A 13,141-nucleotide genomic window follows, 5' to 3' on the forward strand; every position below is an offset into this window, starting at 1 on the left:
CTGATTTGTGCCCCCCTACATGCCACTATGCCCAATGACCATGCCCAGGGGACAGAAGTCCCCTGGGCATGGCCATTGGGCAAGGGGGCATGACTCCTGTCTTTGCTAAGACAGGAGTCATTTCTATGGGGGTTGGGAGTGAAAAAAAATGGCGCAAATCGGGTTGAGGCGAACAAATTGCCTCAACCTGACTTGCCCCATTTCTTGACGCCCAAGCTCCATATCCCCCTACGCCGGCGCTGCCTGGTGTACGTCGTTTTTTTAACGCACACCAGACGGCGACGGTGGCTAACGCCGGCTAACGTCATTCAATAAATACGGCGCCCGCATGGCGCTTCAGAATGGCGTTAGCCGGCGCTAATTGTTTTGACGCAAAACTGCGTTGGCGCAGTTTTACGTCAAAAAGTATAAATATGGGCCTCAAGGTGGTAATATCAGTCCTACGTATTCTCAGGTCTACCAAAAACTGGCAGATTCCTATATATAGGCATAAAGTAACAACCCAGCCCTTACAATGCTTACATTAACTTAGACAAAAAAACAGTTATGGTCAATGGTTTTGTCACTAACTCTCCATGCTGGACAAAGATTACTACCCCCCCCCCTTCCAGTTAGCTGTAAAAGAAGCAAGGGGGAGGGAGACCAGCCCCAACCTTCTGTATAGGACTTTTGCGACAGGAGGGTCAATCGCGAACATATGCAACTCAAGGGCAGGGGAAGGCTTTAACTCTAAGAATATTTTGGCTAGGATCCAGACCTTGCTGTTGATTTAGCTTCATCTCTTCATGCTTGAAAAAAAGAGACAACATCTTTTTAACAGAGGAAGACAAAATTGACAGTTAGATATGTCCAGTACTCTAGCAGACCCAATGAATCTAGAGCCTGCTTCACATATTCAGCCAGGATAAAGTCACACCTCCCTTTGTCTGCCCAAGATATCTCTAAGACCCGCCCTTTAACATTCCAGCTCAAGGGTGAACCAAATTTTCAGCCAATATGATATTGGTTTGAAATGCACTAAAGAGACTGAATGCCTAGATCTCGCTTAAAGACATGGTGTGTACTTTGAGAGAGTTTAAGCACTGCCGTCAAGAATTTGTTTTCAGCTATACCCAGGGCACCTATATTACTGTAACCCCAGAATTAAGCCCCATAGACTGCAGCCACTACTGCTTGAGCTCTCCAGACTTCAAGAAGGGGAGAGACGGGATGAAAAGAGGTTTCATTTGCATATCTTGGAGTAGTAACTGACCCATGGTTCAGTAAGAGAGTGCTTTTTGTGATCTGACTAACCCATGAGCTGGGTTTGAAAAAACTAGGGGTATGCCCATGCACATCTAGGTCTATATAAATGAAAAAATATAAAGCAGGATGAGCCAGGGAGTAATCTCTAAATACAATTGTATTGCAGTGAAACCTCAATTAATCATTTGGAAAACAATTCAAATGGCTATGCACAACTTTTTTATTCATACTTAAACTCAGAGGTGAGGTTAGAGTACACACAGGGTACCAGAGGTTATACCTGGAAGTGAATTCAACACAATAAAACCTTCAACAAGATCCCAGAAACATTTTTGATCAGAATTGATTCCTTTCCATCATAATTTTTTCATGGCTGCACGTTACAATACAATACCCAGTTCAAATATACAGAAGTAGTCTTGAGATGGTAGCAATGAATAAGGAATAATGCCCTTAGAATGCATGTTAAATTGAAGCTCTCCACCAGTCCTTTAGTTGCATTACATTCATGACCAATTCCTCCCAAGAAATGCTAATGCGTTTCAGCCCAATTCCTTCAGGGCCTCTTCAGGATGAAATGAGAAAAGGAAACTAGGGTCATATGTACAAATACATTTTCCCATAGACACAAAAGGGATAAACACCTACGATGCATCTGGCCCCTAAAAATTAATCATAATTAAATATAATAAAATAGAAATTATTTTGTAGTACTCACCCAGGTGCAAAGCTTGGTACTCATAGTGCATCAATGGAAGCCACAAAGTGCAAACCTCCACCTACCACAAGTGTGCACCCACAGGGCAAATCCACGGTTAGCCAATAAATCACCAAGTGTGTGTTTCATCAAGCCATACAAAGAAGGGTACCTTATGCTCAAAGCTGTGGAACACAGGCAGAAGTAAATTTCCACACTTAGGGGCATATTTATAATGCCCTAGCACCACCTTGCACCACATTAACGTCATTATTTTTTACATTAATGTGGCCCAAGGATGCTGAAATCCCTGCGCTGTATTTACAGTGTGGCGCAATGCATGCATTGCACCACCTTGTAACCTTTTGCGCTACATTATGCTTGCGTCAGGCATAATGTATGCAAAAGGAGCTTTCCCCCATTAGGGGAGCTGGAAAATGGCGTTAGGAAGTCTATGAGATTTCCTTGCGCCATTTTTTATGGCACTTTTATTACCTGCCCAAGAGCAGGCATTAAAAGGGGGCTTCCATTCTTTAGAATGGAGCCCTATGTACTCTGCAGGAGTAGTGCATCAATAGTGTCATGTGAAATTATGTTATTGCCCCCTACCCTGTGCCATGGTGTGCTGTATTTTAAATACGGCGCACACATGGTGGTGGTATGGAGGGGTGCCAACGGGCACAGGGAAAGTGGCACTGCAATCGGTGCAGCGCCACGTTTCATAAATCTGCCCCTAAGTATGTAGCCAAGTCTGGTGTCTCACACAATCCCCAATTTTGAAATACCAAAAAAATCATTAAAGATTTCCATGGTGCCCCCCTTGTGGAGCCACTGATGGCCCTGGAGACCGCCACATCCCCAGGGCTGGCTCATGCTATGTCCTGGGGGTGCAGCCAAACCACAGCAAACATTTCAGGTTTTGACAGCGGGACGTGTCAAGAAGATCCCACTGTCAAAATCTGAAGTTGCATCTCTCTTCCCCCTGCACGTGTGCAGAAGCCAGAGATGAAATGCTTCAGCAAGCATGGAGCTGCTGTCAAAGTCCGTAAAGGGTATTTTATTTTAAAAATATTAATAATAATTAAAATATATAAAGGGACCGCCGGGAAGCCCTTAGAGCTTCACCCGGGATGACAGATAGCCTTTAAAGGGTTTTTAATAATTTTATTTTTTATTTGAAATAAATTATATGGAAATCCATAAAGGGGTAGCAAAAACATTTTTATACAATAAACCTCGATAGCTCAGTTTGAAGGTCACAGAATTTCCCACTGAACTATGACGATTGGAGTCCGTTTGGACTCATTTTATATTTTTTTATAAAAACGTTTTTTTATTTGTTTTTTATTTGAGACAAACAACTCATTCTAAGTATATCAGACATCAAAGCCTAAAAACTCTATCTCTCTCCCTCTCACTTTCTTTCTCTCTCCCTGTCTCTCTTTCAATTACTTCTCCCACTCACAGACCCACTCAGACACTTACGTACCCACTCACAGACCCACTCAGACACTCATGCACTCACTCACAGACACAGTCAGACCCTCATGCACCCACTCAGACAGTTATGCATTCACTCAGAACATCACACACCCACTCACACACCCACTGACACCCTGATGAAACCACTCACAGACCTGCGCACAAACTGACGCACCCACTAAAACACTGATGTACGCACTCTCACCGAAACAGACACTAATAGCTACTCTTACCCCCAGATATAGCCTCTCACACCTATTTTTACACCCACAGAGGCTGCGGCTAACTTTGGATATGCATGCGCAAAGGGCCGTGCACAACATGGTTTTGGTGGTTAGGGGGTTTGGCCACAGCGACTGGCTGCAGGCCAGCCCTTGTGGCCAACCCCTGCTGCGCACAGGAGGAGGCAGTGCATGGTGCAAGTTTGGCTGCTTACAGAAGGCTGGCCGCAGGGCCGGGCTGCAGGCCAGTGCCCGGCAGTGGTTGGATTCAAGTATAGCAATTAAATTTACAAAACGTTAAAAAAAACCATAGAAATTCACTGAAAAATAACAAAAGCTACAGGGACGTTATAGTTAGTTTCTGAATTTACTCATATAAAACCATAGAAATTCAGCAGTTATAGTTAGATTTCTTTCAAGATCTAAAGCTTGCACCCTGAGGTAACTATAACTCATGCGTTCGCCCTTGAGAGCTCCCACGTGGTCCCTCTTTATTTTTTTATTTATTTTTAATAAAATATATAAAGAAATTGATAAATTGCCCTTTATGGGTTATCTGGGACTGTGAGGGTCCCTCCTTATATATATATTTAAAAATAAATAATAAGTAAAAAAATAAATACCCTTTACAGACTACCTGGCACTGAGGGGATAAGCCAAAAGGCTTCCCTCACAGTGCCGATGCTTCAACAAGTAAGGAGCTGCTTTGACAGCAGCTCCGTGCTTGCTGAAGCATTTCATCTCTGTCCCCTGCATGCGTGCAGGGGACAGATAAGAAGAAAGTTCTGCTGTTTGTCAGCAGGATCTGCTTTAAAGGTCCAGCTGTCAAACAGCTGTGTCCGGGGGTGCCCATGAGCTGGCCCTGGGGGGTGTCAGTCCCAAGGGCCATGTGTGGCTTCATGAGGGGGGCTGCGCGGCCCTCCTCCAAAGTGAAGATAGCCCCAGGAGGTGGTGGTCCCCGGGGCGCAGAGGTCCCATAGGAACCCCCTTTATGTTTTTTAAACGTTTGCCCCAGGGTGTTGTCCCCGGGGAAGGGCAGGGGGTAGCAAGGGGACTGCGCAGTCCTCATAACTAAAATACAATTTGCCCTGGGAGGTGGTGATCCCCAGGGTGCGGGGGCCACATGGCCCCCCCTCTTCAACTACAATGTTTCCCCCTGGGGTGGTGGTCTCTGGGGCAGCGGGAGGGGACCAGACTCTCCCTCCGCAGTTTACATCAAACCCTTGGGGAGGTGGCAGTCCCCAGGGTGGCGGGGGGGCACAGGCCCCCTGCATTCAAAAATATAAGCCCCAGGGAGGTGGTGGTCTCCGGGGCATCGGAGGGGGCCATGAGCCCCCCCCACTTTAAAAAAAAAAAAGCTCCCATGATTTGGCCCACCCCAGGGCATTAAACTAACTTAGCATGGGAGAACGCTCTTTGTTTTTTTAAAAAAATGTATGAGGGGATTTGTGGATCCACAGCAGGCTCCGCTCGTAAAATAAAAACAAATGCTTTTTAGCCCTGGGGGTTCCCTTTGGGACCCCATCACCAGAGCTAAGGCATCAGGGTGTTTGTACCCCAGTCCCCTTTTTTTTTACTTTTATTTTGGGACTCGGCTGAAGCTGAGTTCCAAGATGGCTGACAACACTTCAACAGCTTGTGTTGTTGAATTGTTATCAGCCAGTCAGATCTCAGCACAAAACCCTTAGGGGTCATGAATCCTTCACGTCCCTAGATATACAAATGTATTTTCCCCTTCATTTCTCAAAAACTACTGAATGGAATTCTGGACCAGGACCTACCTTCCTGACAAATTTGGTGTAATTTCGTCCAGTAGCTTTTGCGCTAAAACTGTTCAAAATCCCTGTGGATAAATGAATGAGGAAAACATGTTTTGGGACACCCCCTTTTACTTGCTCCCTACCCCCCCCCCCCAGGACGGTCACCACAAAACCTTCCAGGCAGCATCTGGTGGGACTGGCACATTTTTTAGAAAGGTTTGTGAAGATTCATCAAGCAGCGCCAAAGACATAGGCAAGTAAAAAATACTTTTTATATAGAAACTAGTTCCTAACCATGACTACCTAGTGGCAACCAACACTAGGTAATATATATATATATATATATATATATATATATATATATATATATATATATTATTATATATAAACATATATATATGTATGTATGTATATATATATATCTATATATATATATATATATATCTATATATATATGTATGTATATATATATAATATATATATCTATATATATATATGTATGTGTATATATATATATATCTATATATCTATATATATATATATAGATATATATATATATATAAATACAGAGATATAGACATAGATCTGGCTAGCCCCGGCCTAATCTGAGTGAGTGGCTCGTACACAGACACACTAAAGTGGGGTCTGTCTCAATGTACCTGGCCAACATGTTTTGCAAGGATGAGATATAACTGATGAGGAGTTTGCTGAACATTCTGTATACACTAATGTATGCCCCACTGACGCTTAGCTTTGCAAGGGCCACACTCTCTCAGCTCTAGCTCAGGAGCTGGTTTTCTTATGAAGTAGGGGGCCTATTTACAAGAGGACTATGCTGCCGGAGCATCACTTTTTTAGATGGTTCTATGGCACAAGCTTCTTAGTCATATCTATGAGGAGACACAAAGCTACCCTGCATGACTTTGCATGGCCTCACAGATATGGAGTGAGGCAAGGCAACACAAAGTGCTGCATTGCCTTATTCTGCATCAAGGAGGTGTTCCATGCGCTTTTCAGTGGGTGTTCCCACTCAAATGCAACACCCATGGATTCTGAGACTGCCCCAGATTTACAAAATCACATAAACCTGGGGTAGCAGGGACACCTTCCTGCACAAAAACGATCCTGCCAACAATGCTGCCACCCTTGCACAATGGGGAAAGGTTGCCTGTGTTGGCGCTAGGCACCAAATTGTGTGCTGACGCTGGTTGAAAGGACAGCAATACATTGTATCTAAAAGATACAGTGCATACCTGTCCGTTCGATTTGATGTAGTGCAGCGTAGCAAAAAGACTTCTGCCCTGCACCAAATATTTGTAAACGAGGCCCTAGATTTTCAAACATAGAGGTGCATCCAAACATGAATCAGTCCAAAAAGATTAATTCAAAAAAGTGTTCTTGTATCTTCTTTATTTTTTTCCAAATTCCTTGAAGCCGTGTAAATCACTACAACCATAGCCTCAGCCAGCACTTTTCATTTGAACATCGAACTTCATCAGGGCTATAATAAAATACATAAAACAGATATATAAATATTTACAACTACAAATCTTAGTATGCATTGGTTACAAATGGCACGTTACACACAGACCATGCCCAAACGTCACAAACCACTTTAAAATTAACACTGCTAAAACATATTCTTATAATTATGGAACACAAACCCTAAGACAAAATCACACAATATGTGAGGTCCTGTCAGATCACACAAAGTGCATGTTTTACAAATTAGTAAGATTACATCTCAAACAAAGACGGGAGAATCCTTATATCCCTACACTACCTATCTACTCCAGTGTATAAAATGCTGTAACTGTTATCACCCTTAAATACCATGGTATAGTCAAGCAATCTATTGTTATCCACCATTCAATGCTACAATTGATGAAAAAATCTAATAGGATCAACATTCTTAGTCACATTATATCCAGTTATATCTTTTTGTATCCTGGTTCCATATTTCACAATTTTTATCCGCATACCTTAGATCATAAGGTAATGCCTAATAAATCAGATATAATTCAATGTGTGTCCATGTTTATCATCACATCCACTAACCATATGTCTCAATTGGTATATCAAACAATACCATAACTTACATACATTAATTACACAAAATTTGAAACAATTCACATAACCAATCTATTCCATATGCGCTCATATCAATTACCATACCTCACAAATGAAACCCCATAATACAATACCTTTATCAAATCAACGCTTTAACCACACAATTTACTATTTCCACAAAACTAATAATTGACATAACTAAAAAAATCCCATACACACTGAAGCCAATAGCAAAGCATGTAGCATGCCAAAACTTACACCTCATTGAACCAACATTCATAACAGTGTAACTACTCACATAAGCTCATACCACCAAATGTAAAGAAAAACCACACATACTCTACATCACAATAGCCAAAGTCAACACTACATTAATAACTAAAAACTTCCAACAACATTTATTAATTTCAAATTATATAAATCAACTAATAATATACTACCATTCAATAATGCACTTTGATACATAAAAGCTTGAAGCTATACTTGATTCAAATATCTTTCAAACACAGTACCACCAAGACACCAAACAAACTGACCAAGAATTGGTGTTAGAAAGTGTAACATGCACCTTACATATCAACTAGTCAAAGGTGCTGGCAACCAAGTATTCTTTTTATATACTATGTTGCCGCACTCATAGGAAACACCTGTGAGTGCCTCATGACTAGCGCTAAAGCTATCACATCTGTTATATGGCTGCCACTTCGTAATGGGGAAACACAGTCCTGATTTTGTAGCAAGTCCAATATAAAACAAGCCACAGTCTCCATATTCCTATGTAATTAACTGAATACCCAAATTCATGTCATACAGTACAACAATCACTTTACATATCAATCAAAAGCAAAAAGAAAAAAGGAGACAGTGAATTTTACCAAATATATCCATTTTTTATATATTATCACATTTGTTACACACACCTACAAGTACTTCCCATCTGTAGCAAACACTTATCCCAGCCTTCTCTCATCTGCCATCTCACAATAGAGAGACTTAAACACTTTTTCATAAGCAGCCCCACTTCATTTGGCCTGATCATCAATCAAACCACATCATCGCGTATTTTGAATAGTTATAGTCTCTTCACATATCACATTAATGAGTGACAGGGTTAAATATCTCAAGTATCTCAAAATAGCTAAAAAAGAGAAATCATCATCTCACTAATACCTCGTTACCGTGAACGCAAATCATATAATTGCCAAGCATACCAGTATTGTGCCCGCAATCTTTTAACGGGGTATCTTCATATCATTTCTTTTCCGGGACACTGCTCAAAACAATTTACCCCACAATAGCAAGACGCAGTGAAACCACCATCTCACTAATGCTCGGATTACTTACCGGTAAACTTCATTACTCCAATTCTACCTTCCTCATCCCATTCCTAACGTTATGGAGTGGATGTGCCCATTCATTCCTCATGTCACTGGGAAGAAGGGCAAGGAGCATATAGCCCCTCCCATCCCTAAGAACTTCTTGAGTATCACCAAGCACCACATCACCTGCTGATGAAAGAACAGGGAGGGAGGAAGGGAGATACGGAATGTGACGAGAAAGGAAGAATTGGAGAAATTAAGATTATCAGTAAGTAATCCGAGCATTACCTCCTCATCATCCTTCCTCGTCCCATTCCTAATGTTATGGAGAAATGGCCAAGCAAGACCACTTTCAGCAGCCCCCAAGGAACTACGAGAGAAACAAAATAGAGCAACACCAATGGCAATGAACCAACAGAGAAAAAACCAAGTGGCAAACACAAACTACCATCATCCCAGGGACAGGAGCAGACCCAATCAAAAGGGCCCCAGTCAGGAGGAGGTATGAGCAGCCATAAATCAAAGGACAACTCAGGACCCTGAGCCACACTCATCCTGAAATGGGAAATGAAATCGGCAGGAGAGGATCGCATGTCAACTTCGCAAGCGTCCCAAAGGGCAACACCAGGCCAAGCTGACCATGAGGCAGCCACACCCCGTGTGGAATGGGCTGCAACACTAACCAGAACCACATTGCCCGGGGCATGAGAGGTGGAAAAAAATCACAGACCAACCTACGAAACAAAGCAGATGGAGAGGGGCGTTCCGCCCTTCTGGACAAGACCAAAGCCGCCCGAGGCCAAATAGGGAGAAAAATCTCCTGCCCACGAGAAAGGAAGAAGGCACTTCCAGGAGGAACTGAGGAACCATATGACAACCTGGTCATCAAAAACATGGAGGGAAGGATGACAGCAAACCAGAGCACTAAACTGTCCCCAACGCCTGGCAGTGGAAATGGTCACCAAAACAAAACACACCAAGGCCAGGAATCTAAGGGACACCCACTCCAGGGGCTCATACAGAAGGCTGAACCCCAAAACAACTGAGTGGCCAGAGACTCAGCAGAGGATAAATCATCCCAGGGAGCCAGAAAAAGTCCCAACAGAGAACCACGGAAGCTCCAGAGCAGTAATGAAACAGCCTGTAGCGAAAACCTCCTGGAGAAAACAAAAAACAGCAGGCAAGGGCAGAACCAGGAGACTAAGACCTTCCCTGGCCCCCAGCAGCAAAGGAGCTCTAATGTTGCGCATATGCCTAGTCAGTGGAGACCCATCTGGAAGAGTGGAGGGACAGGCCATCTGTAGAAAAAGAATCAAAAGATGAGACCCGTCCTCAAAATCACCAAAGCGAGAGATGTATCCGGGACAGAAAACACAGGTGAAGCATAAGGACAGACAGAGAGTATGGTTCCAGAGGAAGAAACCACTCGGGCCCCACAGCTAGGAGACAGAGAAGAGGGAACACAAGGCCTCCGTGGCCAGAAAGGAAGGACCACCACTGCCTCCACCAACACCCGCAGAAGATGAGTCAGAATTTCTGGATTCGAAATGCATAAGAAGACCAGAAGTTGAAGAACCAGACAGGGAATCAAATCCCAGAGTGCCCAGTGTGAGGAACCATGTGAAGAAGAGGGGAAGCTAGGCAACTAGGGGAGTAGTGAGTGATCCACCATTGGAACACCCCAGAGATTGCAAGCAATGTGAACACCGAAGGAGCCAGAGCAAACTCTAGAGAGGAGGGAAACACCTGACTCAGAAGAACCTTCAGAATACCGAGCAGCCACCAAAATGAACAGCCTGAAACCTGAATAGAACTGACCCCACCCAAGACACAAAAGGAGGACAAGGAGGTCAAGGGAAGACATCAAGCTCACCTCCATAGAGATGTGGAGCAGTAAGGGTCCACCAAGACCACCCCCTAGCCCAGGCAACTGACATCGACAGTGAGGACCATAGGAACCAGAGATTTTAAGAGGGAAGCCACAGTCCAGGGAAGGAGGAGGCAAACACCAGTGGAGAGAGTCCAGACCAATGGAACCAGAAACAGGAACAAAGGCTGCATAGTTGCCACAGTCAGGGGTCCAGTGAAGCAGGATATGATGCTCAATTGGACCTAGGGAAGGCGTGCCCAAGACATGACTTCCAAGGCTGTTGCCTGAAAAACAAAAATAGGAGACAAATTAGCACAACAGAAACAACAACAGGGACAAGCACAAACAGGTAAGGGAAAAAACAGGGTTGATCCACACAAAAATCCCCACCTTACCAGTAAATCCTGAAGTGGTAGCCACACCCTCGGGAAGGCCTCAAGGACCATCAGTAGGTGCCGAAGAGAAAGAAGCAGCCTGGCACACCTTGAAGCAGAATAGGACATCGCCCCCAAAGCTGTATCGAAGAAGGCACCAACATACTTCAGATGCAGAGAAGGAGCTAGGCAAGACTCAGAGGGAGGACACAGGAACTGGAGGCCTGCAACAGAAACACCGTGGAGGTAATGCCCCCCAGAGAATGCACCAGAGAGGGACATGGAGTATAATAACAATGGCAAATGGATGGACCAAGATACCCCATGAAAGAAGTCACATCGCTGGGGCCAGGACCTCTGTGAAAAGCCAGGGAGAGGCCTGCAGGCTAATGTAGGTACCCTGAGCTACCAGTATAGGGACCCCACGGCAAACCACAGAAACTCCCAGGAAGCAGGAGTCACCGGAACATAGAGACAGGCATACCGGAGAGCCAGGGAGGGCAGAAATCCCCCAGAGAGACCAGCAGAGGCACCAGAAGGGCAAAGAGGACATCCGGCAAAGCTCCAGAACATACCAGGACAGGAATAGCCTTCTATAGCCAACCCGGAAATAAAGGAATCCGAATAAATGAATTTTGTATCAGTCATTAATATATGTACATTTTCCATAAGTGGCAATTTGAAATAATATGACTCAGCTTTTTTAACATTGTGCCCAGAAAAATATGTAAATTTTTGAGAACATGTTTTAGAACTCCCTTATGGTGGAGTTGGACAATGTTCTCATTGTGTGTAATTAAAGATCATTTTTGTGGTACTTGCTCTGTCAATGAAATGGTGTCCACAATAATAATAGCAAAACATGTTACCATAATTTTCTTCGGATTGATAAACATCCTCACTTTCAAGTACAGTAAAATACTGCAACTCAGTCATCATAGAATCAACTGTTTTCACATCCCATTCATCAGAAACAACTCTGGGTATTATTACATCATTCATAGAAAGTTTAAACACATATGGTATTGGAATGACCTCTGTCGGGCCATATATATCAAATGTGACTTTATCCAAAACAATCCCATCAGGAATTGGTATAGCGGAAATGTTCACGAAAGACAAGTCTCTGCGGACTTTGTGAGAAGAAAAATGGGGTTTTAGGACCTCATCCACCAGTTCAACTGTTGACCGTTCAGTAAGGTAATGACCATGTATTAATAGAAAGAAAGTAATAACAAAGAAAATCCAAAGGAGGAAAGCTAATTCAGTCAAGGAAAGCCACAGATAGTTCCATGGGAAAATAAAGTAACTTGTTTTAAGCTAATTTATCAGCTTACATGTTTTTGGTAGTTCAGATGCAGAGGAGGCAAATGAGTCCGCAACGGTGTCATTGATGTCAGCAAAGTAACCAGAAGCAGTTCATGCAAAAACTGGAGCTGTGTTTGAAGGAGGAGAATTGGTAGGAGTCACTCATGGTGGTTCACTGAAAATGACACCATCCGTTTGTGTAGAGGTTGAGTCAAATCAATCAGCAATTTCTGTATTGCTTGTTTTAATAGATGTTAGTACAACTAATGCAAGATCATTTTCCACTCTCCTCAAGCTCGGAGAGGTGTCAGGGTTGCTGCTTAAAACTTGTAGAGGAACATTTTGATCAGTAGTGAGAGGGATTCTGGTACTACTGGTTGTACCTCTTGGTGTGCTGTGCAGGATCGGCCACATGTTGTAACTTGACATTGTTGATGAAGACAAAGCAGTTTTCTTTAGAGCCAGGCAGTGGTGGTAGAATAACAGTTCTGGTACCGTGTATTCCCAGGACTGGAACTGGTGCACAATAGAAAGGAGCAAACTCCTTTTTCACAGCAACGTTTTCATGTACTAGATCCCCAACCTTTGGAATCTATTCAGTAGGTGTTTTTGGTACATCCTTAATTCCTACGGAGGCAGCACTGGCAGAAGCGTTGTCGTCGCAGAACTGTTGTAATTCCTGCAAGACAGTGACAAGTTCATTTATGTCAAAAGGTGTTTCTGCCGCTTCCATACCAGGACCATCAAGATCTGTAACATATATTTGAGTTTTAAACAGGCACTTGTATAAAGTAG

Source organism: Pleurodeles waltl, chromosome 4_2 (assembly GCF_031143425.1).
Source record: "Pleurodeles waltl isolate 20211129_DDA chromosome 4_2, aPleWal1.hap1.20221129, whole genome shotgun sequence".
NCBI classification, from domain to species: domain Eukaryota; kingdom Metazoa; phylum Chordata; class Amphibia; order Caudata; family Salamandridae; genus Pleurodeles; species Pleurodeles waltl.